Source organism: Bos indicus, chromosome 10 (assembly GCF_029378745.1).
Source record: "Bos indicus isolate NIAB-ARS_2022 breed Sahiwal x Tharparkar chromosome 10, NIAB-ARS_B.indTharparkar_mat_pri_1.0, whole genome shotgun sequence".
NCBI lineage: Eukaryota > Metazoa > Chordata > Mammalia > Artiodactyla > Bovidae > Bos > Bos indicus.
In genome coordinates this window covers 30,987,704-31,013,571 of record NC_091769.1, presented here as the reverse complement: position 1 = coordinate 31,013,571, position 25,868 = coordinate 30,987,704, and the positions used below count along the sequence as shown (strand labels likewise).

The 25,868-nt window shown below is 37.6% G+C and overlaps 1 long non-coding RNA gene across 2 annotated transcripts in view; it reads right to left on the bottom strand.

Moving 5' to 3' along the window:
- LOC139185228 (uncharacterized) overlaps window positions 1-25,868 on the bottom strand; it is a 451,826-nt gene that overhangs the window by 396,554 nt on the left and 29,404 nt on the right. Inside the window, exon 3 of one of the 2 annotated variants that reach the window (XR_011568794.1) lies at window positions 11,642-13,059. The exons of the other annotated variant lie outside the window; for it this stretch is intronic. This is a non-coding gene — a long non-coding RNA (uncharacterized lncRNA). Of the gene's footprint in view, window positions 1-11,641; window positions 13,060-25,868 lie in introns of those variants that run through there. 2 annotated transcript variants of the gene reach the window in all.

Sequence of the window (25,868 nt, the reverse complement as noted above, 5' to 3'; positions counted from 1 at the left end):
AGTCAATAAAGCAAAAGTAGATGTTTTTCTGGAGCTCTTGCTTTTTTGATGATCTAACGGATGTTGGCAATTTGATCTCTGGTTCCTCTGCCTTTCCTAAATCCAGCTTGAACATCTGAAAGTTCACAGTTCACATACTGTTGAAGTCTGGCTTGGAGAATTTTTAGCATTGCTTTGCTAGCATGTGAGATGAGTGCAATTGTGCATAGTTTGAACAGTCTTTGGCATTGCCTGTCTTTGGAACTAGAATGAAACTGACCTTTTCCAGTCCTGTGGACACTGCTGAGTTTTCCAGATTTGCTGGCATATTGAGTGCAGCATTTTCACAGGATCATCTTTTAGGATTTGAAATAGCTCAACTGGAATTCTATCACCTACACTTGACTTCACATTCCAGGATGTCTGGCTCTAGGTGAGTGATCATACCATCATGGTCATCTGGGTCATGAAGATCTTTTTTGTATAGTTCTTCTGTGTATTCTTGCCACCTCTTCTGAACATCTTCTGTTTCTGTTAGGTCCATACTTTTTCTGTCCTTTATTGTGCTCATCTTTGCATGAAATGTTCCCTTGGTATCTCTAATATTCTTGACGAGATCTCTAGTCTTTCCCAATATTTTTTTCCTCTATTTCTTTGCATTGATCAGTGAAGAAGTTTTCTTATCTCTCCTTGTTATTCTTTGGAACTCTTCATTCAAATGGGTATCTTTCCTTTTCTCCTTTGCTTTTCACTTCTCTTCTTTTCTCAGCTATTTGTAAGGCCTTGTCATTCAACCATTTTGCCCTTTTGCATTTCTTTTTCTTGGGGATGGTCTTGATTCCTACCTCCTGTACAATGTCACGAACCTCCATCCATAGTTCTTCAGGCACTCTGTCTATCAGATCTAATCCCTTGAATCTATTTGTCACTTCCACTGTATAATTGTAAGGCATTTGATTTAGGTCATTACCTCCACCATAGTTTGGCCTCAGGTCAAGCAACAAAATTCTTTGGTTTCTGACAGACACAAATAAGAATTATCCATAGGTATACATATATCCCCTCCCTCCCATCTCTCTCCCCATCCTACTCCTCTAGGTTGTTACAGAACCCCAGTTTGAGTTCCCTGAGTCATACAGCAAATTCCCATCGGCTATCTATTTTTAAAGTAGAAAGTACTACTAATGCTGTACTGAAATTTAAAAGTAGGGTATCCATGAAGGCATGCTACAAATTAAAAACTTAAAAAAATAATCTTGTCTGAGAAAAGAACTTTAAACACCTAGGGTTTTACTTTTTCCCTTTCTTTGGTCTTTTCCCCTTTCATTGGTCTTAATTCTTGTATTAGTCTGAATAAGGTAGTAGGGTGGGTGGAAAACAACCTTTGTTGTTGCTCAATAAAGTATGTTTGTGTGTTAGATACTCTGAGGAATGTTTGGAAAAGCAATAGACTTGCAAAAGATTTAACCAGCTAGGCTCCCCAACTTGATGACAGCTAAAATTATCTACTCCAAACTGCCAGTCACACACTTCTTGAGACCAGACATTAGACTTTTCTTAGGTGGGGTTTCAGAAATATCTGATGTTTAGGGACTAGCATTCTTTGTGCATTTATATAGGGAGTGGTTTTTATTTTGCCATTTCCCCAGTGGACAGAGCATTCTTCGGCTGGTCCTGAGTGTTCCCCTGGCTCCATAATGCATGAGTCTCTTATGGATACAGCTGATTTGGGAAGAAGCACAATGTATAATAACCCAGTGTAAATTATAAGGAACTGGAGTGGAACCCAGGCATATTGTAAGTCATTCATGAATACAACTCAGAATGCTTAAGGCTGGATGCACTATATTTCCACCAGCCCAGCTCCCTGCTATGATTTAGATCTAACAGAATAAACATGTTGTTTGTCTTTCTACTGGCAATATGCTTATAATGAATTGTATGGCTTCCATGAGTGTACTAAGGATTGAATGAATTAATTTTCCTGTTTGGTGACACCAGCTTGTCCTATTCCAATGCAAAGTGTCAGTGATGTCAGAACTGTGCTTGATCATAAAATATGAATATGTGTACTCAGGTTTGAATATAGACCCATGAATTCTTTTTTATTAGATATTAAAAATGGGTGTGTATACACACACACGTCCTTATATACAAATATATTACTCATTCTTAGAATGGTCCATTCAAATCCAGTACATTAATACAGTCTATATATCCCTTTAATATCAATAACATATATTGATTTCAAAGGAAATTAACTTAAGGTAAACTATATATTCATTCTCTGAAACTTCTTGTCTGAAAGTCTAGAAACAAAAATGTTACCTGCATGACTTGATCAGGAACAACACCTGAATAGCCATGCCTGTCCTGTGTTTTGATGTAGCATGAATCCAAATATATTCTTTAGACTATAATGATCTAGTTTTGACAAAAATTATTTTAAAATTTTAATTTTTCAATTTCCCAATGATATTATAAAAACCTAATACTATGTTTAAAGGATTTTGCCATAAATCTAAAGGCAGGAGAGATATTAAAGATGTATGTGCCACGTTTTCCCAGTTTCCACACACATACACCTGAAGATCCACTCTGACTGGTAAGGCTATCTTTAAAAATTGCAGAGTTATATTTCAACAAAAAAAAAAAACTAAATTTAGTCAATCAAAAACTTACAGACATAAAATGAGGATCAGGGAAAAATTTAAGAATAATTTTAAACATCAAGATACAAAATAAAAGTTAAAGAAAATGAACATATTCCTCTAGTCAATTTAATTTTAATAGATTCATTGATGAATGGTCTTTTTTTCTGGCTTTAAAGAAGAAAAATATTAAATTTTGCTTTATGACATTCAATATTGTGTCAAAATATACATGGCTGTATTTATTATCTTCCCTTCAAACACACACACATATACACACACATACCCACTGTCAAAATAAACCTGAGGAATACAGGTGCATGCATGAATGGTGTTCTGTTACACATTGTAACCACTTTAATATTGGTTCAGTTCAGTTCAGTGGCTCAGTCGCGTCCAATTCTTTTCGACCCCATGGACTGCAGCATGCCAGGTCTCCCTATTCATCACCAACTCTCATAGTTTACTCAAACTCATGTCCATTGAGTCAGTGATGCCATCCAACCATTTCATCCTCTGTTGTCCCCTTCTCCTCCCACCTTCAATCTTTCCAAGCATCAGAGTCTTTTCAAATGAGTCAACTGCTTGCAGCAGGTGGCCACAGTATTGGAGTTTCAGCTTCAGCATCAGTCCTTTAGATGAATATTCAGGACTGATTTCCTATAGGATGGACTGGTTGGATCTCCTTGCATTGCAAGGGACTCTCAAGAGTCTTACCCAATATCACAGTTCAAAGGCATCAGTTCTTCGGCTCTCAGCTTTCTTTGTAGTCCAACTCTCACATCCATACATGACTACATGGAAAACCATAGCTTTCACTAGACGGACCTTTGTTGGCAAAGTAATGTCTCTGCTTTTTAATATGCTGTCTAGTTTGGTCGTAACTTTTCTTCCAAGGAGTAAGCATCTTTTAATTTCATGGCTGCAGTCATCGTCTGCAGTGATTTTGGAGCCAAAGAAAACAAACTCTCTCACTGTTTCCCCATCTATTTCCCATGAAGTGATGGGACCAGATGCCATGATCTTAGGTTTCTGAATGTTGAGTTTTAAGCCAACTTTTCACTCTTCTCTTTCACTTTCATCAAGCGGCTCTTTAGTTCTTCTTTGCTTTCTACCATATGGGTGGGGTCATCTGCATATCTGAGGTTATTGATATTTCTCCAGGCAGTCTTGATTCCAGCTTGTGCTTCCTTCAGCAGGGCATTTTGCATGATTTACTCTGCATATAAGTTAAATAAGCAGGGTGACAATATATAGCTTGACCTACTCCTTTCCCTATTTGGAACCAGTCTGTTGTTCTATGTTCAGTTCTAATTGTTGCTTCCTGACCTGCATACAGGTTTCTCAGGAGGCAGGTCAGGTGGTCTGGCATTCCCATCTCTTTCAGAATTTTCCACAGTTTGTTGTGGTCCACACAGTCAAGGGCTTTCTTTGGCATAGTCAATAAAGCAGAATTAGATGTTTTTCTTGAACTCTCTTGCTTTTTTGATGATCCAATGGATGTTGGCAATTTTATCTCTGGTTCCCCTGCCTTTTCTAAACTCAGCTTGAACATCTGGAAGTTCACGGTTCATATACTGTTGAAGCCTGGCTTGGAGAATTTTGAGCAATACTTTACTAGCATGTGACATGAGTGCAATTGTGCAGTAGTTTGAGCATTCTTTGGCATTGCCTTTCTTTGGTATTGAAATGAAAACTGACCTTTTCAAATCCTGTGGCCACTGCTGAGTTTTCCAAATTTGCTTGTATATTGAGTGCAGCACTTTCACAGCATCATCTTTTAAGATTTGAAATAGCTCAGCTGGAATGTCATCACTTCCACTAGCTTTGTTCGTAGTGATGCTTCCTAATGCCCACTTGACTTCACATTCCAGGATGTCTGGCTCTAGGTGAGTGACCACACCATCATGGTTATCTGGGTCATGAAGATCTTTTTGGTATAACTCTTCTGTGTATCCTTGCCACCTCTTCCGAATATCTTCTGCTTCTGTTGGTCCATACCAACAGAATGGTCCATACCATTTCTGTCCTTTATCGTGCCCATCTTGGCATGAAATGTTCCCTTCGTATTCCCATTCTATCATTTTCCTCTATTTCTTTCCACCTATCATTGAGGAAGGCTTTCTTATCTCTCCTTGCTATTCTTTGGAACTCTGCATTCAAATGGGTATATAGTTTCTTCTCTCCTTTGTCTTTTGCTTTTCTTTTAACAGCTATTTGTAAGGCCTCCTCAGACAACCATTTCCCTTTTTGCATTTCTTTTCCTTCGGGATGGTCTTGATCCCTGACTCCTGTACAGTGTCACAAACCTCCGTCCATGGTTCTTCAGGCACTCTATCAGATCCAATCCCTTGAATCTATTTCTCACTTCCACTGTATAATCTTTAGGGATTTGATTTTCGTCATACCTGAATGGTCTAGTGGTTTTCCCTACTTTCTTCAATTTATGTCTGAATTTGGCAATAAGGAGTTCATGGTCTGTGCCACAGTCAGCTCCTGGTCTTGTTTTACTGACTGTATAGAACTTCTCCATCTTTGGCTGCAAAGAATACAATCAATCTGATTTTGGTGTTGACCATCTGGTGATGTCCATGTGTCGTCTTCTCTTGTGTTGTTGGAAGAGGGTGTTTGTTATGACTGGTGTGTTCTCTTGGCATATATACTTATCCTAATATACATAAATACATATATATATATTTTATATATAACCTAATATAGCTTAGCCAGTCACAAAGGATGCATAAAAATGGGAAAGAGGTGGAACTCCTTTCTGTTTTTTCTAACAAATAAACAGAATCAGAGCATGAGCAATTAATAATTCTTAACCCAGAAGAAGAGGTCAAAGAGTGGGATGCTCTCCTGAGAGGTAAAATGTCAAATCTTAATCAAAGAACATAAATGCCACCATGTTCTCTAGGGAATATATGTTATCATTGCTATTGTCGAGTCTATTTGTATTATTGCAACTATTCCCATCACTTATTGACACGAGGTTTTTTAGCAAATTCTCTTGTAAGTGTTAAGTAGGTAGAATAGGGAAAAGGAGTCCAAAATGGCGGTGGCTAAAAGACAAGGAAGGTCAAAGGAAGGTCAGAGGACCAGAGTGAAGACTTCAGGCAGAACAAACAGCACTCCTGGCTAAGCCCAATTTGCATAGGGCAGGTCCAGGTGGAGGAAAAAACATAAAAGGAGGAGCCAAAGCGCTTTCTCACGGACTCTCTCTCCTGCGTGCATGCGCGCTCTCTCTCTCTCTTTCTCTTTCTCTCTCTTTCTCCCTCCCCACGGACTCCTCCACTCTCTTCTCTTCGAGTCTTGGATTCTCCTGCTATCTTCTAAATAAAATGGAGCTGTAATACTGATTTACCTAAGAGCTGTAACACAGTTTGTCCAAGACCCGAGAGCTGTGAGGCACCGAGGGCTTTAATGTCCGTTGCTCCAAATCTTTGTTTTGACGAGACAAAGAACCTAGGAACATGCACTCGCGTGACATAAGTATATGTTCAGATTAAATAAGTGTTTAGGATTATGAGTGGGGCTTGAAATAGTTTGAGCAAACCAAACTTTTACATATATGTTCTTGGTTCTGATAACAGATTAATCTTGTGAGATTTCAGAGTTTCTAGGTTCTCTTTGTTTCTCTTAACTTAATGTGAATATGTCTGAATAACAGGTCTGATACAACTCACCATAACACTCAGAATTGACATTTGCAAATAAAAATTACTTTTCAAGTCAAATTCAATGAAAAGATAATGATAAGAATTTGACAAATATTGCTGGTAAATTTTAGAAAATAGTAGCTTTTATATTTGCAAATCATTTAAAGATTAACAACTTCATGATTAAGTTCTTAAGTCAGAAACTATCTCCAGTCCTTATAAAAGTTTGTTTATTAATTTACAATAGAAATGTCTTTGAAAGTTAATCAGAGGTAGTCAAAACCAAGACTTTACAATGGATTTAAAATCTACCACTGTGCATGGACTTTAAACTTTTATAGAGTTATTTTCTTCAATTTTTCTACTATATCTGTTAAAATTTCATCCCATGAAAATCCTCTAAAATGTGAGTGCCATTATTCTGCTGGGAGTGTGGCAACTCAAGTAGCAGTTTTGATATTCAAACTGCTGTTGGTGTTTTATCTTCTTTGTATTGCTTACCCCAAACAGGCCTGACAGCCACTTGCCTGGAGCTAGGTCAGGGCAGAGAAGCCTTCTGAGCAGGCTTGCAGAGGATGGTGCAAGCCCAATTGCAACCTTTCCTCTTAGCAATAAGTGAGCTTCCTCTGTGCCACTTCCACACTTTTAAATATTTGAGTCAGTAAGATCCCACAGGAGCCCAGAAATGTCTGACTCTTGCTTATTCTTCCCTCTCACATCTTTTCCTCCTCAGAACTAAGGGTGGGAGGTTGAGGGGGTGGGGGTTAGGTTTTGATACTGAGAAAGGCAAGTAAGGATTTTAAAACTTGGCATTTTTCAATGAACAATCAGATACTTTTTTCAGAAAGTTTCCTCTTAGCACTGTTCGTGATAATGTCAATGCTAAAAATAAAAACCATTAATTGGTCGGTGCTACAGTCAGGAACTTCTAGACTTTCAAATTTAATTAATTTAAAAATTAATTAACAATAGAAAAAACTGGGAAACTGATATAGAGTGAAAACTTTTCATTTTCCTATGAAAGGTAATTTGAATAATTACTATCTTTTATCACCATTGTATTAAGAAAAGACAATTTGATATCAGTATAGTAGAAAGAATCCCTGAATAAGACGTGTTTTCCTGTTAAGTCAAATACATTTGACTAAATAAAATGCTTGATACTTTTTGTTTTTGTTTTTAATTTTGCCAGCCTAATAATATCATCACCCACTGACACCAACTGATACACAGCCAAGATATAAGCATATGCACAATGAGCAAAGAATGTAGTTAAGTTTTCTGTTAATCTTTTTGTATTATATTTTGTATCAGTGCTTTAGGACCTAGAAAGAATGTGACTAGATGGTTGCTTCTCAGAAACAGAATTTCAGTGATCTTCCAGATCTAACTGCCTTGAGCAGTAAGACCCAATTTCTAAATACCACACAACTTCCCTCAATGAAAGCTGTCAGCCTCCAGCTGTATATAGCAATATGGTCACCTTTCAAATTTATAGCCAACATTTGAGTTTTTAATAATTATCAGACACATTTACATGTTACCTCAGTTATGCTTATAGTTCAGTTAATCCTTTGTTGAACTTAGTAATCCCATTATACAGATAAGGAAAACAAAACCAATACACAACTGACCCAAATTCATACTGCTAGGAAGTATCAGAGTCGCCACTTGCTAAGATCTCCAAATTAAATGTTTTTTTTTTTATGCTTCACTGTGTAATTAGAGAGTATTTATTCTGTGGATCTATGGGGCCAGCCCTCTGATTAGTACTATAGAATTTGCCAGCTAGGTTGAGAATCTTAGGGCTGTCATGAGAAGAAAAAAGGGGTCCCTTGAGTTTCAGTTGCCCTCTTCTATTTACTATGAGAAGAGAGAATGAAAAATCTCTTTTAGTAAGAGTAATCCAACGTTGAACATTCATAAAACTAAGACCATGGCATCTGGTCCCATCACTTCGTGGCAAGTAGATGGGGAAACAGTGGAAACAGTGGCTGACTGTATTTTTGGGGGCTCCAAAATCACTGCAGATGGTGACTGCAGCCATGAAATTAAAAGACGCTTACTCCTTGGAAGGAAAGTTATGACCAAACTAGACAGCATATTAAAAAGGAGAGACATTACTTTGCCAACAAAGTCCCATCTAGTCAAGGCTATGGTTTTTCCAATAGTCATGTATGGATGTGAGAGTTGGACTATAAAGAAAGCTGAATGCAGAAGAATTGATGCTTTTGAACTGTGGTGTTGGAGAATCCCTTGGACTGCAAGGAGATCCAACCAGTCCATCCTAAAGGAGATCAGTCCTTGGTGTTCATTGGAAGGACTGATGTGGCAGCTGAAACTCCAGTACTTTGGCCACCTGATGCGAAGAGCTGACTCATTTGAAAAGACCCTGATGCTGGGAAAGATTGAGGGCCGGTGGAGCAGGGGACAACAGAGGATGAGATGGTTGGATGGCATCACTGACTCAATGGACATAAGTTTTGATAAACCCCGGGAGTTGGTTATGGACAGGGAGGCCTGGCGTGCTGCAGTCCATGGGGTCACAAAGAGTTGGACACGACTGAGTGACTGAACTGAACTGAACTGAATCCAATGTGGTACATACCTAGGAATACAGGGCAAATCAGACAGATGCTCCCTCCAGACCCCTGTATATTGGTTCTGTACCTCTTGAATCCAGGCCTTAATGATGGCTCCCTCTTCCCAGTTTTGCATCATTTCCTGGTTAATTCTTTCAGTACTACCATGTGGTACCTACTGTATTATTAAATGAAATTATTATTTATTTTATGCTACTATATACATATTCATATGCTTAGATGATGTGCCTTAACTCTCCTCATCCTAGTACCAGACCTGTGTTCAAATCTCATTTCCTCTTGAGGACAGCATTATATTTTGAATGGTGTAGTCCTTTCAAGTAGAGACCTAGAAATTATTTATTGTTTCCATTTTGGTTTAAGTACCAAGAGTAGAAAAATGGTAAAATAAACATTTATCCCTAGTTGTATTATCTTACCTCTTGTTTTCATACTTTTTATTCTCTTTTATGTTACTCTCTTCTATACCTACACCCACCCCCAGCCCCAAAGAAACTAGCCCCTTAATACTTCCAACTAGATAAAACTGTGTAATCCTTTCCAGAAAATTTGTCTTCCTTCTGTATCCATATCTCAGCTATATGTCACCTGGCACAGAAGTTGAGCTGATAAGTCAATTAGCACTAAAGTATGATGACCAGAAGAAGTAATTCATTACTCTGTTCATGGAATTATTAGATTATAACTGGGCATATTTGGAAACATAAAGTTTTAACCTATTCACTCAACTTTTATCCAAGCCCATGCACCGACCAGTAATGCTAAAGAAGCTGAAGCTGAATGGTTTTATGAAGACCTACAAGATCTTCTAGAACTAACACCCAAAAAAGATGTCCTTTTCATTACAGGGGACTGGACTGCAAAGTAGGAAGTAAAGTGATACCTGGAGTAACAGGCAAATTTGGCCTTGGAGAAAAAACAAAGCAGGTCAAAGACTAACAGAGTTTTGCCAAGACAACACACTTGTCATAGCAAACATCCTCTTCCAACAACACAAGAGAAGACTCTACACATGGACATCACCAAATGGTCAACACCGAAATCAGATTGATTATATTCTTTGCAGCCAAAGATGGAGAAGCCCTACACAGTCAGGAAAAAAAGACCAGGAGCTGACTGTGGCACAGACCATGAACTCTTTATTGCCAAATTCAGACTTAAACTGAATAAAGTGGGGAAAACCACTAGACCATTCAGGTATGACCTAAATCAAATCCCTTACGATTATACAGTGGAAGTGAGAAATAGCTTCAAGGGATTAGATCTGATAGATAGAGTGCCTGAAACTATGGATGGAGGCTCCTGACATGGTACAAGAGGCAGTGATTAAGACCATCACCAAGACAAAGAGATGCAAAAGGGCAAAATAGTTATCCTAGGAGGCATTACAAATAGCTGACAAAAGAAAAGACCCAAAAGGCAAAGGAGAAAAGGAAAGATATACTCGTTTGAATGCAGAGTTCCAAAGAATAACAAGGAGAGAAAAGGAAGCCTTCTTTAGTGATCCATGCAAAGAAATAGAGAAAAACAATAGAAAGGGGAAAGACTAGAGAGAAATCTCTTCAATAAAAGTAGAGATACCAAGGGAACATTTCATGCAAAGATGGGCACAATAAAGGACAGAAATGGTATGAACCTAACAGAAGCAGAAGATATTAAGAAGAGGTGGTAACAATACACAGAACTATAGAAAAAAGATCTTCATGACCTAGATGACCATGATGATGTGATCACTCACCTAGAGTCAGACATCCTGGAATGCAAACTCAAGTGGGCCTTAGGAAGCATCACTATGAACAAAGCTAGTGGAGGTGATAGAACTCCAGTTGAGCTATTTCAAATCCTAAAAGATGATGCTATGAAAGTGCTGCACTCAATATGCCAGCAAATTTGAAAAACTCAGCAGTGGCCACAGGACTGGAAAAGATCAGTTTCATTCCAATCTCAAAGAAAGGCAATGCCAAAGACTGTTCAAACAACTGCACAACTGCATTCATCTCACATGCTAGTTAAGTAATCCTTAAAAATCTTCAAGCCAGGCTTCAACAGTACGTAAAAGCATAAACTTCCAGATGTTCAAGTTTGACTTAGAAAAGGCAGAAGAACCAGAGGTCAAACTACCAATGCCCACTGGATCATTGAAAAAGCAAGAGAGTTCTAGAAAAACATCTACACTTCCTTTATTGACTATGCCAAAGCCTTTGACTGTGTGGAATACAACAAACTCTGAAAATTCTTAAAGAGATGGCAATACCAGACCTCCTGACCTGCCTCCTAAGAAATGTGTATGTAGGTCAAGAAACAAGAACACGGAACAACAGACCAGTTCCAAATCAGGAAAAGAGTATGTCAAGGCTGTATATTGTCACCCTGCTTATTTAACTTATATGCAGAGTAAATCATGCAAAATGCTGAGCTAAATGAAGCACAGGCTGGAATCAAGATTGCTGGGAGAAATGTCAATAACCTCAGTTATGCAGATGACACCACTCTTAGGCAGAAAGTGAAGAAGAACTAAAGAGCCTCTTGATGAAAGTGAAAGAGGAGAGTGAAAAAGCTGGCTTAAAACTCAACATTCAGAAAACTAAGATCATGGCATCCGGTCCCATCACTTCATGGCAAATAGATGGGGAAAAGATGGAAACAGTGACAGACTTTATTTGGGGCGGTGGGGGGGGGTGGGGGGTGGAGTGGGGGGGGGTGGGGGTGGAGTGGGTGGGGTGGGGGTGGGGTGGGGGGAGGGCTGGGATCCAAAGTCACTGCAGATGGTAACTGCAGCCATGAAATTAAAAGCCGCTTGCTCCTTGGAAGAAAAGTTACGACCAACCTAGACAGCATATTAAAAAGCTGAGCCATTATTTTGCCAACAAAGATCCATCTAGTCAAAGTGATGGTTTTTCCAGTAGTCATGTATGGATGTGAGAGTTGGACTATAAGGAAAGCTGAGCATTGAAGAATTGATGCTTTTGAATTGTGGTATTAGAGAATACTCTTGAGGTTCCCTTGGACTACAAAGAGATCCAACCAGTCCATCCTAAAGGACATCAGTCCTGAATATTCTTTGGAAGGACTGATGTTGAAGCTGAAACTCCAATACTCTGGCACCTGCTGCAAAGAACTGACTCATTTGAAAAGACCCTGATGCTGGGGAAGATTGAGGGCAGGAGGAGAAGAGGACGACACAGAATGAGATCGTTGGATGACATCACCGACTCTTTGAACATGAGTTTGAGTAAGCTGCAGGAGTTCAGATCGACAGGGAAGCCTGCCCTGCTGCAGTCCATGAGGTTGCATATAGTTGGACCCTACTGAGTGACTGAACTGAACTAAACTCAACTTTGAATTAATTTTTGAGTACACATTACAGTTCTGGCCTATTTCACCATTGTAAAGCTTTTTAATTCATTATACTGCACAATCCTTGTGTTTTGATATATATTGTTTAACAAACAGTTTAAGTAATATTTGGTTTCCTATTTTCTTACACGTACACATCTTTTAAGCAAAGATTCTGGTCATGATGAAGTAACAAGGATATAACCTTACTGAACTGATATAATCCTAGCCAACAGCCAAGAAACTCATCTTTTTAAATAGTCTGTGTAGTCTTATCATTGTAGAGGGATAATTTTCTTTGATATATTAGAATACTGACTATAAAACACATGATTCTCCAATATTATCATCACATCCCTAATGGTCCAGCAATATCAGCTTTAAAATCACTGGTAGAACACTCACTGTACACAGACTTGGTGCGAAGTTCTCAAAATATGAAACTAAATAATCCAAAGGCTCTGCCTTGATATTCCCAGGGTCTACTTTCTAATGTGGATACCCTTGGCTTTTGCATCCATATTTGCCTGGGTTGCTCATTTCCCTCACTTTTACTCTGTTCATTTCTTAACCAGCTAGAGCTCCCGTCAGGACAGCGCACTTAACACTTTATAATTTTTTATCCTAAGCACTGTGCATTCAGGTACTTTTTGCATAGGAGATAGTATGGTAGCTGCTCCCAGGGAGAAACTAAATAAGTAGGTAGCAGAAAGTGAGGTTAAAATCACTCACCTGAAGTGGACACTTCTCTGGATTTGAATCCCTGCTCTTCTACTTTTGAGCTAACTGACTTATGGCAAGTCTCTAACCTTTAAGCCTCACTTTTCTTATCTGAAAACAAAAATAGAGTAATTACTTCTTATTTTTTATGAGGATTAAATGATATAATGTATGTAAAGCATTTTTCACAATATTAGCACATAGGAAGTGCTTAAAATTTTCATTTATTATTATTATTACTACTATTACTAAAGGGGAAGAGAAGAGAAATAGAAATATTAGGTTACTGAGACTTTTTAAAAAGGGATGTATTCTTATGGATCTTTAGCCAGAGAAGTATCAAGCGTGAGGAAATCATTGTTTTGAGAGTTAAAACAAAGGACTGCTAAAGGAAGATGGAAAAGAGGAGGAAAGACAAAAAGAGCAAGGAATGTGAAGTAACGGGGCAGAATAGCTTAAATCATGGACCATGGAATTTGATGTTTCTCTTTTCTAAGTAATTTTGGGTGCCTTTGTCTATAAGTTTAACAATAATAATATGCTTAAATTGGAATAAAATAAAATAATATGCTTAAAATGGAATAAAAATAGATATTGCTTGTTTTAGAGAAAGGAAAGTGCTCAGAATTTATAGATTAGGTAGAGAGATTTTCCTTGTACTTGTTCAAATGAAAATAAGATTAATAATGAATCTAAATCAGGCCAAGCCTTCCAATTTTTGACTCCTGGAACTTATATCAATAATCTCTTCCAGCACTAGATTTGCAAGAAATCAAAATTTATTCTGTAATCTTGGAATTTTAAAACTGTATTAATTTCCTATTTTGCTACAATAAATTAATGCAAACCTAATTACTTCAAACAATATGATTTCATTATGTTTCAGCTTTGGAGGTTAGAGGTCTAAAAAGGGTCTCACTGTGTTAAAATCAAGGTATGGGCAGGGCCCAGAGACCTTTGCCTGTCTTAGCTCCTAGACTCTGTATGCATTCCTTGGATGATTGTCCCCTTTCATCTTCAAAACTAGTAATGGCAGTCAAGTCTTTCTCACAGTGATTCCTCTGACACTCTTCTGCCTCTCTCTTCAGTATCTCTGTATTTTCTTGTAATTAGATTACATTGGACCCACTGGTTAATCAAGGATAACCATTCCCTAGATTAAGGTAATCTGATAAGCAACCATAATCCCATCTGCAACCTTAATTCCTTTTTGCCATGTAAGGTAACATAGTCAAAGGTTTCAGGGATTGGATATGGTAATTTTTGAAGTGTCCTATTCTGGAGAAGGAAATGGCAACCCACTCCAGTATTCTTGCCTGAAGAATCCCATGGACAGAGGAACCTTGTGGACTATAGTCCACGGGGTCGCAAGAGTCAGACATGACTGAGTAACTTTCACTGCACTACTATTCTGCCAGTAAAAAAAGGCTGGGTGGTGAAGAATTGATGCTTTTGAACTGTGATGTTAGAGAAGACTCTTGATAGTCCCTTGGAACTGCAGTCAATCCTAAAGGAATCAGTCCTGAATATTCATTTTAAGGACTAATGCTGAAGCTGAAGCTCCAGTACTTTGGCCACCTGATGTGAAGAACTGACTCATTGGAAAAGACTCTGATGCTGGGGAAGATTGAAGGCAGGAGGAGAAGGGGGTGACAGAGGATGAAATGATTCAGTGGCATCATTGATTCAATGGACAAGAGTTTGAGCAAGCTCCAGGAGATGGTGAAGAACAGGGAAGTCTGGTGTGCTGCAGTCCATGAGGTTGCAAAGAGTCAGACATGACTGAGCAACTAAACAACAGCAAATTCTGCTGACCATTAAGTGTGTACTGACTGCATTCTGCTTTAGCTTTTCATTCTTACATAAATTAAATAGAATAGATCTGAATTTTAATATAAATTAAATATTATATATATAAATTAATATATATGGGTAATTAATGCCATTCCTTTTCCTTTTTGTCATTCAGTCGTGTCTGACTCTTTGTGACCCCATGGACTGTAGCCCACCAGGCTCCTCCATCCACGGAATTTTCTAGGCAAGAGTACTGGAGTGGGTTGCCATTTTCTTCTCCAGGGGATCTTCCCGACCCAGGGATCAAACCCTGGTCTCCCGCATGGCGAGCAGACGCTCTACCGTCTGAGCCACCAGAGAAGCCCCATTAATACTCATTAATGCCATTAATGGAGGTTATTTCTGAAGTCCAGTTAGAAACAAATTCTTCTCATTTACTTAACAATTTGGGAAAACTGATTAACCTTTTTGTACAAACAACTCATTTCAAATGAGAATCATAATATCCACCTCATATTGTTGCTGTGAGAATTAAATGAGTTAATTAAAGAATTTAGGATAACAGAATCATCAGTCCATAAATTTAGTTGCTGCTATTATTATTAGCCAGTTTTATGATCTATAGACTCTCTTAAACATATATGTAGTTCTATACATTCATCAGTCATTATCAGTTGATCCATGATTTAGTTTGACCATTGATCTACCAGAATTTATTAAACATCTTTTGCAAAATGAACTGCATACTACACATAAGAATAACAAAAATATCTCACTGTTATATAGCATTTACATTTTCACCTTTTTATCTTATCTGATTCTACTTAGGTTCCTACCCTTAGGAAGTTCTAGCTGCCTTGAGAAAACAAGAGATTACATACAAATTTAGCCAAACATCCCAGACATAGCACTGAAGTTTTGCAACACTAGGAATAGGCATTTGCACAGGCAGAGAGTCATTAAGAGTAAGTCTATGGATTAATGAGCACCACACTGGGGAATGATAGTGAACACCATCTCAGTCAAGGTTGGGCTCTTCTCTCATATACGGCTGTGAAGACTATACTCATTAGGTTAATGAGGTCCTACCATTTCAAAAGAAAAAAAATATCAAAAAAGTAGGCAAAAAGGAAAACAACCTGTGGTGTGATGGCTGTAATACCCCCATGGGTTCCTCCACTAAACAGTTAAATCTGCGCCACACATTTCCAGGTTCATGCTTCTTCCAAACAAGGAGAGGTAGAAAACCCAACACAAAATAATTTACTTAAGATTTCTTAGGTGGTTACCTGAGAAAATTGTACAGGGCAGGCATTGGGTTTCTTTCCCCAGAGTTGGTATTCTGAAATACCCTTTTGCTGTTTTGTATATTGATCACTGATTCTGACAGTCACTTCATCCTTTAGAGGATAGAGTAGGGGGAGTTTGAGTAGCATTCCTCAAGATAAAGAGAAGACTAATAAAAAAATGGGTGGAATGGGAAATCCCCCAAAGAAACAGTAGATGAAGGCAGGAGATAAGAATTTCAGCCTGACTGTTTCATTCCTTCCACTCATCTCTTGAGTCTGGCTGCCCAGCTGAGCTTTGCTCCCAGGTGGATTTCTGGGAAGAGAAAGCCACCATTTGCTCACTTTACCCTGGGGCCACCCAGCTGCCAAGTGTCAGCTGAACAGAGGTGCATCAGAGGCCTGCAGTCAAAAGGCAGCAGGATGGCCAATTGCCATGAATTTCTGCAGGAAGTCTGGCAACTTGGCATCCTGCTGCTCTCCCCCTCCCCCAGGTTAATTGCTGAGAACCTCCAACATGAAAGCTGCTTATCCTACCAACTTCAGCTGCTGCCCTCCTTTCCCTATGCCACTTCAATTCCTACCTCCTTACACTCTGAAAGTAAAATGAAGTCACTCATACACCTGGCTCTACTTGTGAACCCACCTAAGCTCTAATATAACTGTTTCTTTTCCCTCTTACACACCCCCATGGGTAAAGGCAGCATTGCCACATCCCCCTTGGACCTGATTGCTAGGCAACACTCAGCCATGTGAATTTGTCACTTCTGTTTGGCGCAAATTTCAATTTCACCTCCAACTGTAACACTGCTCGATATATTTTAGATGCCACTGTGGTTGGACGGCATCCCAGGAAAGATGTGAAGTGCTACTGCCAGGAATGAATGATTGGCATTGGGTAAAGCAATTCTCTGAACTCAGCCTTGGCATACCATTAATTGTTAAGTCTGTTCAGCTACCACCAACCTCTTGTCAGAATCGTGTCTATTGTAAGCCTTTGCGACAAGAGTCCAAATGGTAGAGCTCTCTCCCTCTGTAAGATCTAAAGAATTATGTCGATAATGAAGCAGTGGATTTCTCAGCTCACAACATATTACTTCTTCCTACTTTCATCTATTGGCTACACTTTCATGTGCAAAGAAAAAATAGTTCCACGTTTGAATATTACTGAGCTAAGAGCTGCCAATTCAGGTTCTAGCCCTGAATAAAAGATTTACCTTCCCTCCTCTCTTTATCACAGTCTGCCTACCTTCATTCATGGTAACAATTAAATGCTGCTACAAGGAAACAAGTTATTAATGGGAAAAGATAAAATTAATGCTAAACATACTCTGGTGACAATAAATATATAATATTTGATATGTAAAATTTACATACTGACATTGAATCAGAAAACATGCAGCATGAAAACAATTATAATTTTTGAATAAACACATACCATCACTGGCAAGATATAATGCTGTAATTCCCAAAGACTCCATCCAATGCAGTGTGCCCAGTGTGTTTATATATATATGTGTGTGTATATATACTGAATACGTATATGTGTATATATATATATATATATATATATATATATACTGAATATTATTTGCCCTTAATGACACATTCAATTGCCTAGCCACCTACATCCTTAAATACTATGCCATTGCTCTATTGACTCTTAGATGCTACAGTGTGGAAAGCTTTCATTTCTGTGCACTGTGCTAAATAAAGGTAAAAATAGTCAATCTGTTTTGATTCCCCTTCCACTGCCTCCAGCCACCAAATTTTCAATTGATTTTTTTCCCCCTCAAATCAAAACATCCTCAGAAAGCTTGGAAATATTTCCTTAGAATGAATCTAATTAAATAGAAGGAGTCAGTCAGTTATGAGAAAGAATGGTATTTCAGACTTTAAGTGTGGGCCCTGATTCATCAGAAACAAAAGGAGTTTTTGTAACAGTGTGAATGAACCTTGAAGTGTGCATGTTCTTTTAAGAAAGGCCAAGGGTGCAGTTCTATTTTCTTAGCTCTGCTTTCATATTTATGTGTCTCATTTCCAGCTCATTGCTGATGCCTCAGTTGCGCTATCCATCACTACTTTTATCCTCCTTGTTCCTCAAAAAGAACATAAAATCCTTTTTTATGTGGTGGTAATATTATTGCAAATAAAAGCAAATACCAAAATCTTTATTAGTCTGCCAAAATAATAAACTATTTAATAAAAGCATGCTGTAAAAATAAGGTCATTTGCATCACTCAAGTTACTTGCAGGAAATACAGAGAATTATTGGTCAAAAAAATACAAACTGACAGCAATTACTTCTGTTGTTCATCTAACCACACTATGCAATAGGGTTAAATTTTTGTTGATATTTTGCACATTTTCTGGGTTTAAATGGTTTTACTATTACTTAAAACTGGTTGCACATTGGAAAATTAAAAAAAAAATCTAACTCTCACAAAATATTGATTTCCTCTTTGCAAAAAAGATTTTTGGTAAGGGAAAAGGACTAAGTAGACTGGTCTCTTTTTGACAGCTTTTTCACAAACGTGGAAGTTGACCTACTGATAATCTTCATATTCTAAGAGTTATTGCCTAAATATTTACCATTTTAATATCCAATATTGATTTTATTTGCTTTGGACTTGCGTCCACTGTTCAGCTGTATAATTTTTACCTCTTTGTATTCAGCTTTTGTCATTTCTGCATGCACACCAATATAAGATATTTTATTTGGGAAGGTTTAACAGTGAAAGTTAACAATAAATATACTATTTCTAAATAAATTCTAATGTTTGATCTTTTAGCCTATTGTATACATAAACCTATCAATTCTTACTCAATTGCGATTTCCAACCTCCGCTGGCACATTTGTAAATATATTATTGATATGTATCTAACATAGCAAAATCAGTAGCATGGTAAGAATTAAAATGTAATTTGTATAGCCCTTCCACTGCCAAGAATAACTTGTATACCAATTCTTCTACATAAAAAGCAAACATGACAATTAAACAAATATTATAAATCTTTTCAAAATTACATATTACTTATTTACATTACTTGTTCCATGATGACATTTAAGGTCAAGAAAAGCTCTACAAACTACAGTTATTACTATTTTATCTTTATACAGCCTTTTGTCTATGGTTGTTTTCTTTGGGTCACAAATTAACCATTGTTAGTTTTATTGACATCAGGTTAATGTAAGAAAATGAGGTACAATTTCTATACAATGTAAAGTTTCTGAAGGATAGATAATTCAACTAAGAAAATCTGGATTTTGAAATAACACTTTTAGAAGCAAAGAAAACCAATTAAATTCATGTACTGTGTGTTATGGCCTGAATTGTGTCCCAATTAAATTCAAATGTTGATGCCCTACTCTCCCAACCCTTATGCCTAAGAATGTGACTGTATAGGAAATAGGGCCTTTAGATCAGATCAGATCAGTCGCTCAGTCGTGTCCGACTCTTTGCGATCCCATGAATCACAGCACGCCAGGCCTCCCTGTCCATCACCAACTCCCGGAGTTCACTCAGACTCATGTCCGTCGAGTCAGTGATGCCATCCAGTCATCTCATCCTCTGTCGTCCCCTTCTCCTCTTGCCCCCAGTCCCTCCCAGCATCAGAGTCTTTTCCAGTGAGTCAACTCTTCACATGAGGTGGTCAAAGTACTGGAGTTTCAGCTTCAGCATCATTCCTTCCAAAGAAATCCCAGGGCTGATCTCCTTCAGAATGAACTGGCTGGATCTCCCTGCAGTCCAAGGGACTCTCAAGAGTCTTCTCCAACACCACAGTTCAAAAACATCAATTCTTCGGCACTCAGCCTTCTTCACAGTCCAACTCTCACATCCGTTAATGACCACTGGAAAAACCATAGCCTTGACTAGATGAACCTTTGGTGGCAAAGTAATGTCTCTGCTTTTGAATATGCTATCTAGGTTGGTCATAACTTTCCTTCCAAGGAGTAAGTGTCTTTTAATTTCATGGCTGCAGTCACCATCTGTAGTGATTTTGGACCCCCCAAAATAAAGTCTGACACTGTTTCCACTGTTTCCCAATCTATTTCCCATGAAGTGATGGGACCAGATGTCATAATCTTCGTTTTCTGAATGTTGAGCTTTAAGCCAACTTTTTCACTCTCCACTTTCACTTTCATCAAGAGGCTTTTTAGTTCTTCTTCACTTTCTGCCATAAGGGTGGTGTCATCTGTATATCTGAGGTTATTGATATTTCTTCCGACAATCTTGATTCCAGCTTGTGTTTCTTCCAGTCCAGGGTTTCTCATGATGTACGCTGCATAGAAGTTAAATAAGCAGGGTGACAATATACAGCCTTGACGTACTCCTTTTCCTGTTTGGAACCAGTCTGTTGTTCCATGTCCAGTTCTAACTGTTGCATCCTGTCCTGCATATAGGTTTCTCAAGAGGCAGGTCAGGTGGTCTGGTATTCCCATCTCTTTCAGAATTTTCCACAGTTTATTGTGATCTACACAGTCAAAGGCTTTGGCATAATCAATAAAGCAGAAATAGATGTTTTTCTGGAATTCTCTTGCTTTTTCGATGATCCAGTGGATGTTGGCAATTTGATCTCTGGTTCCTCTGCCTTTTCTAAAACCAGCTTGCACGTCTGGAAGTTCACGGTTCATGTATTGCTAAAGCCTGGCTTGGAGAATTTTGAGCATTACTTTACTAGCGTGTGAGACGAGTGCAATTGTGAAGTAGATTGAGAATTCTTTGGCATTACCTTTCTTTGGAATTGGAATGAAAACTGACCTTTTCCAGTCCTATGGCCACTGCTGAGTTTTCCAAATTTGCTGGCATACTGAGTGCAGCACTTTCACAGCATCATCTTTCAGGATTTGAAATAGCTCAACTGGAATTCCATCACCTCCACTAGCTTTGTTTGTAGTGATGCTTTCTAAGGCCCACTTGACTTCACATTCCAGGATGTCTGGCTCTAGGTGAGTGGTCACACCATCGTGATTATCTTGGTTATGAAGCTCTTTTTTGTACAGTTCTTCTGTGTATTCTTGCTACCTCTTCTTAATATCTTCTGCTTCTATTAGGTCCATACTATTTCTGTCCTTTATCGAGCCCATCTTTGCATGATAGTGAGAAAATAAATGTCTGTTGTTTAAGCCACTCAGTGTGTGGAAATTTCTTATAGCAGCCCTAGACAATTAATACACTATCCTATATAAATAGAAAGTTTTAATGAAAGTCTATTTGCAACACCAAATCAAATACAATATTAGTTTTTGCCAACTCTACCACCCAAATACATTAAAGATATATGATGCATCTAATTCTTTTCAATTCAGGCAAAAATCCAAACTGACACCCTAAGCTCTGTGTTGTCACAAAAACGCCTGAAAATCTTGCTTCATATTTGAAATTTTTTCTGTCTCAAGAGTTCTTAACCTAGAGTTCATAAACCAAAGCCTCTTGATATTTCTTATATACCAGCTGTTGTGGGCTTTGCATACATTCATTGCCATAGGAAGAAATGTATCATCTCCAAAATAAGAACCATTTAAATCTTGGGGTATTGTTTCTATTTGACTAATCAGTAGGTAATAGAGATGTTCTCTGATGGGAAAAAACCCAATATGTGTGTTGTGTGCTTAGTTGTGTCCGACTCTTTAGACCCCATAGACCGTAGCCTGCCAGGCTCCTCTGTCCATGGGATTCTCCAGGCAAGAATACTTAAGTGGGTTGCCATTTCCTTCTCCAGGGGATCTTCCTGACCCAGGAATTGAACACGGGTCTCCTGCACTGCAGGCAGACTGTTTATCGACTGAGCTACCAAAACCTAATACTGTATATTTTAATTAACAGGGTTCGATGGATAATCATGTACCATCAAGTGAATGATCTGGCTGGTCCACAGTGAGATGCTTAATTTAGTGAATAAATCATGTACAAATTTTGTCAGAGGACCAGAAAAAGCATTTTTTTTCTGGTAACCAAACGTTTTCTAAGATAGCTCACTGGTTTGTAGCTTTCAGGCTCATAAGTATCACTTAAAATCAGATGGTAAAGAAGTCACCTGCAATGCAGGAGACCTGGGTTCGATTCCTGGGTTGGGAAGATTCCTTGGAGAAGGAACAGCTACCTAATCCAGTATCTTTTCCCTGAGAATTCTATAGACAGAGGAGCCTACAGGGCTACAATCCATGGGGTCGCAAAGAGTCGTACATGACTAAGTGACAATACACACACACACACAAAAAAAACACATAGAAGAACATCTGCAAATTTTGTGGATTCTATTTTATGCCAAGAAGAGCACTGAGATTAAATTTCTGATCTGGGCCAAATACTGTGTCTTAGCCAGTGACACTGTAACTTATATTTTAACAAAAATCTGTTTTTAAAGGCATAGTAGTAATATTTATTGAGTGCTTACTTTGTGTCAGCCACAACTCTAAATATTTTAAATATATTGTATAGATTAGCAGCAGAAAAACAAATCATGAGATGAGTTGTTATTTCTGTAAATGGGAAAACTGAGACACATAGAGTAAGATTAACAAACTTGCCCAAGGTTATAACTACTTCTTTAAATTATCCAGATTAAGTATCTTCATATATAAGGAAACTCCTTAAAATATCATACGATTATTGCCCATGAAGTTACTCTAGAACATTATGCAGTTTATAGACTTGCAACTTCAATGTGTTCTTTGTATCAAAGTTATTTTCAGACAAACTTTAATTTCCTTGCTATAGTATTCGTACTTAGAATGGTTTCTAAACAATAAACCCACTAGTCTCTCATTTTTCCACCAGCAATGATAATCCTGATTTTATTTCGTGAATACCTTTCTTTCTTGTAAAGGTCACAAAGTTCAGGACAGGGTTACATAGTGAAAGAAAAAAAAAAGAGCTGTTTCTGTCACTGAAGAGACAGGAGATAGATGGCAGGCTTCAGCACAGGCTCAATTTCTGTTGTTAGAAAACTCATTAATTGTTTGCTTTCATTTTAAAGTCTTCTCTGAATGTGTTTTTTAAAACTTTTTTTCACATCTTTGTTTTCAATGGCCCCTTATAGGCTTACAGATGGAAATCTGTTTCCCTTATCCTTATAGGTAACTTATGTTGTTTTTCTTTGAAGCAGAGGAGGGGGTAGTGAATAAAAACAGCTCTGTCCTTTAAGATCTTTTACACACATCCCTCAACTTTTGGAGCTTTCTCTAAACCTTAGCTATGTAATAGTGTGTGTGGGAAAAGATTCTTTTTAATTTTTTTTCCTGGAGTTTTAAAGAATTCATCTTAAATGATGGAAAAGTTGTAGAATTTGAAGACTCAGTGAAAAGTTAAGTTTGGTCCCAAACCCAATGGCAAAGATTGTTTTTTTAGATTGGTTTCAAGTTACCCCAATCTTGTTACTGTTGTGGTACTAGATTACTTCCTTGTAATAGTATCAGGTTATATAATTGTCCTGGTCCATTCAACTTAATGAAATAAAGTGACACTGATGGTGAGAGTTTTACACACCATACCATGTATAGAAGAATGGTTTTCAGTAGACTCTGGACTTTTAGCATCTCTTAACCCATGATACTATTCAGTTCAGTTCAGTTCAGTCGCTCAGTCATGTCTGACTCTTTGCGACCCCATGGACTGCAACACACCAGGCCTCCCTGTCCATCACCAGCTCTTGGAGTTTACTCAAACTCAAGTCCATTGAGTCGGTGATGCCATCCAACCATCTCATCCTCTGTTATCCCCTTCTCCCTCCTGCCTTCAATCTTTCCCAGCATCAGGGTATTTTCAGATGAGTCAGTTCTTCACAGCAGGTGGCCAAAGTATTGGAGTTTCAGCTTCAGCATCAGTCCTTCCAATGAATATTCAGGACTGACTTCCTCTAGGATGTGCTGGTTGGATCTCCTTGCAGTCCAAGGGACTCTTAAGAGTCTTCTCCAACACCACAGTTCAAAAGCATCGATTCTTAGGCACTCAGCTTTCTTTATAGTCCAACTCTCAAATCTATACGTGACTATTGGATACTATGATACTATTAGTGGTTCCTTATATTTCTCTGTATTACAAACAAATAAATAAATATACCATGATAATATTATAAATAAGAAGTTGTATCTTAATGAAATGATAAACTAAATAGCTGTAGTTATTGAATTAAGTGAAACCTATAGAAAATGATTGATTTGATTTTTAAAACTATGGACAATACTAAGAGCAGATACTGAGAAAAGTAACTGTACAGTCGACAAAGTCATTAAATTTAGAAGTTAATTAATACATTGGTAGATATCCATGAAGTAATTAAAGAACAGACAGATATTGTACTTGTAGCTTTATTTCAGTGCAGGACAGCACTTATTTTAATATTAATAAATCTGGAGAATTATATATACACACATGAGAGAGGGGAAAAATCTAAAAGCATTGTTCTTATGACTCTAAATTTAGGGTTATCTGTAAAGCTTTTTAATTAAAAAGTTATTGAAGAAGAAACATCTGAAATAGAACAGGGGGGAGGTTCTTCAAGTGACTTAGCAGTTTGCAGTAGCATCAACTGTTGCAGTGAAAACAAAGATTTCTAATCTTAGAACTTGGCAGGTAAGTGAGTAACAGATTTTTCAATATAATGTTTTGATTTTTAAGAAATAAATGAATTTGTCACTTCTTACTTTTGCCTGTTTCACATTCAGTCACATATTTTATTACCGACTTGGGAGGTTGATTACAAATATTTTTAGTTAAAAGAATTCTTGGTTTTCTATTAACTGAACTATTTCCTAAACCTTGCACCTCTTTGGGAATCTGTAAGTTAGCTCAAGTCTGAAAAAGTGAGTGTATCTTTGAATATGCTGATATTAAGATATATGTAGGTTTGTGCATGCCTGTGTTTGAAATGGAAGAGAAGACATAATTGAGAAGTCAAAGCTCTTAGTTTTAGTTTCTTTTTGAACATTATTGGTTTCTGTCACTTTATTAATATCTCTCAACTTTTTTATTTTATTCATTGCAAATGTTGGGAAGAAGGTGCAGAGTTGTTTGAGATATTTTTACACCCTATAGCACACCGTCTTAGGTTTCTTTAAGTGCAATGAATGTTGTATTAATGAGGACTGTTGTCAACACTATGCCCATAAAACTGCCAATTAAGAAAAGGTACTCCTAGAGATTTTGTTTTAAAAACAAATTAGCTAGGTAGTTGGGCTATATAAAAATACATCAAAAATAAATTTCTCACTAAGGTGCTTTTGAGTTGACTGGGTTCTACCTTTAAATTTTACTCATCCTCATAGTCTCTACGTGAGCCTTGCAAATATTTCCTTATTCACTTATCCACTGCAAGTAACCAAGTGCGCCTCGTAGCAAAGATTATGAATTTCCTGTTCAAATATATGTCCCCTAAGGCTAGGACAGGTAGGGAAAATAATGAGAAAGTCAATTTTTGAAAGTTATTTACAAGGCAGCTATAACATACTTTACAGAAAGAAAACATATGGTCTCCAGAATTTGCCTTGTATTGACAGGTAAATTCTAGTCCAGAACACTAAGGCTATTTCTTACTATGGTGGCAAAATGATAGAAGCCAAAATCTCAAAGAATATGGTACCTTGCCTTGACAAACTAAATTATGAAAAATCCATATTTCCACAATATTACATCTTGCAGAATGAAGTTATACAACAGTAAATGCTTTTAATTGTCTTTCCTCTATGAGTTAGAGTTCTTTACTAATTGTATATTAATATTTAGAACACAGTACAGTATGTTGTATTTTATGACTAAAACTCTTAAATACTTTCAAACATCAGCTTAATTGTCCTTTATTAGCAACAAAAATTTAAACGTCTTTCATGACACATATGGC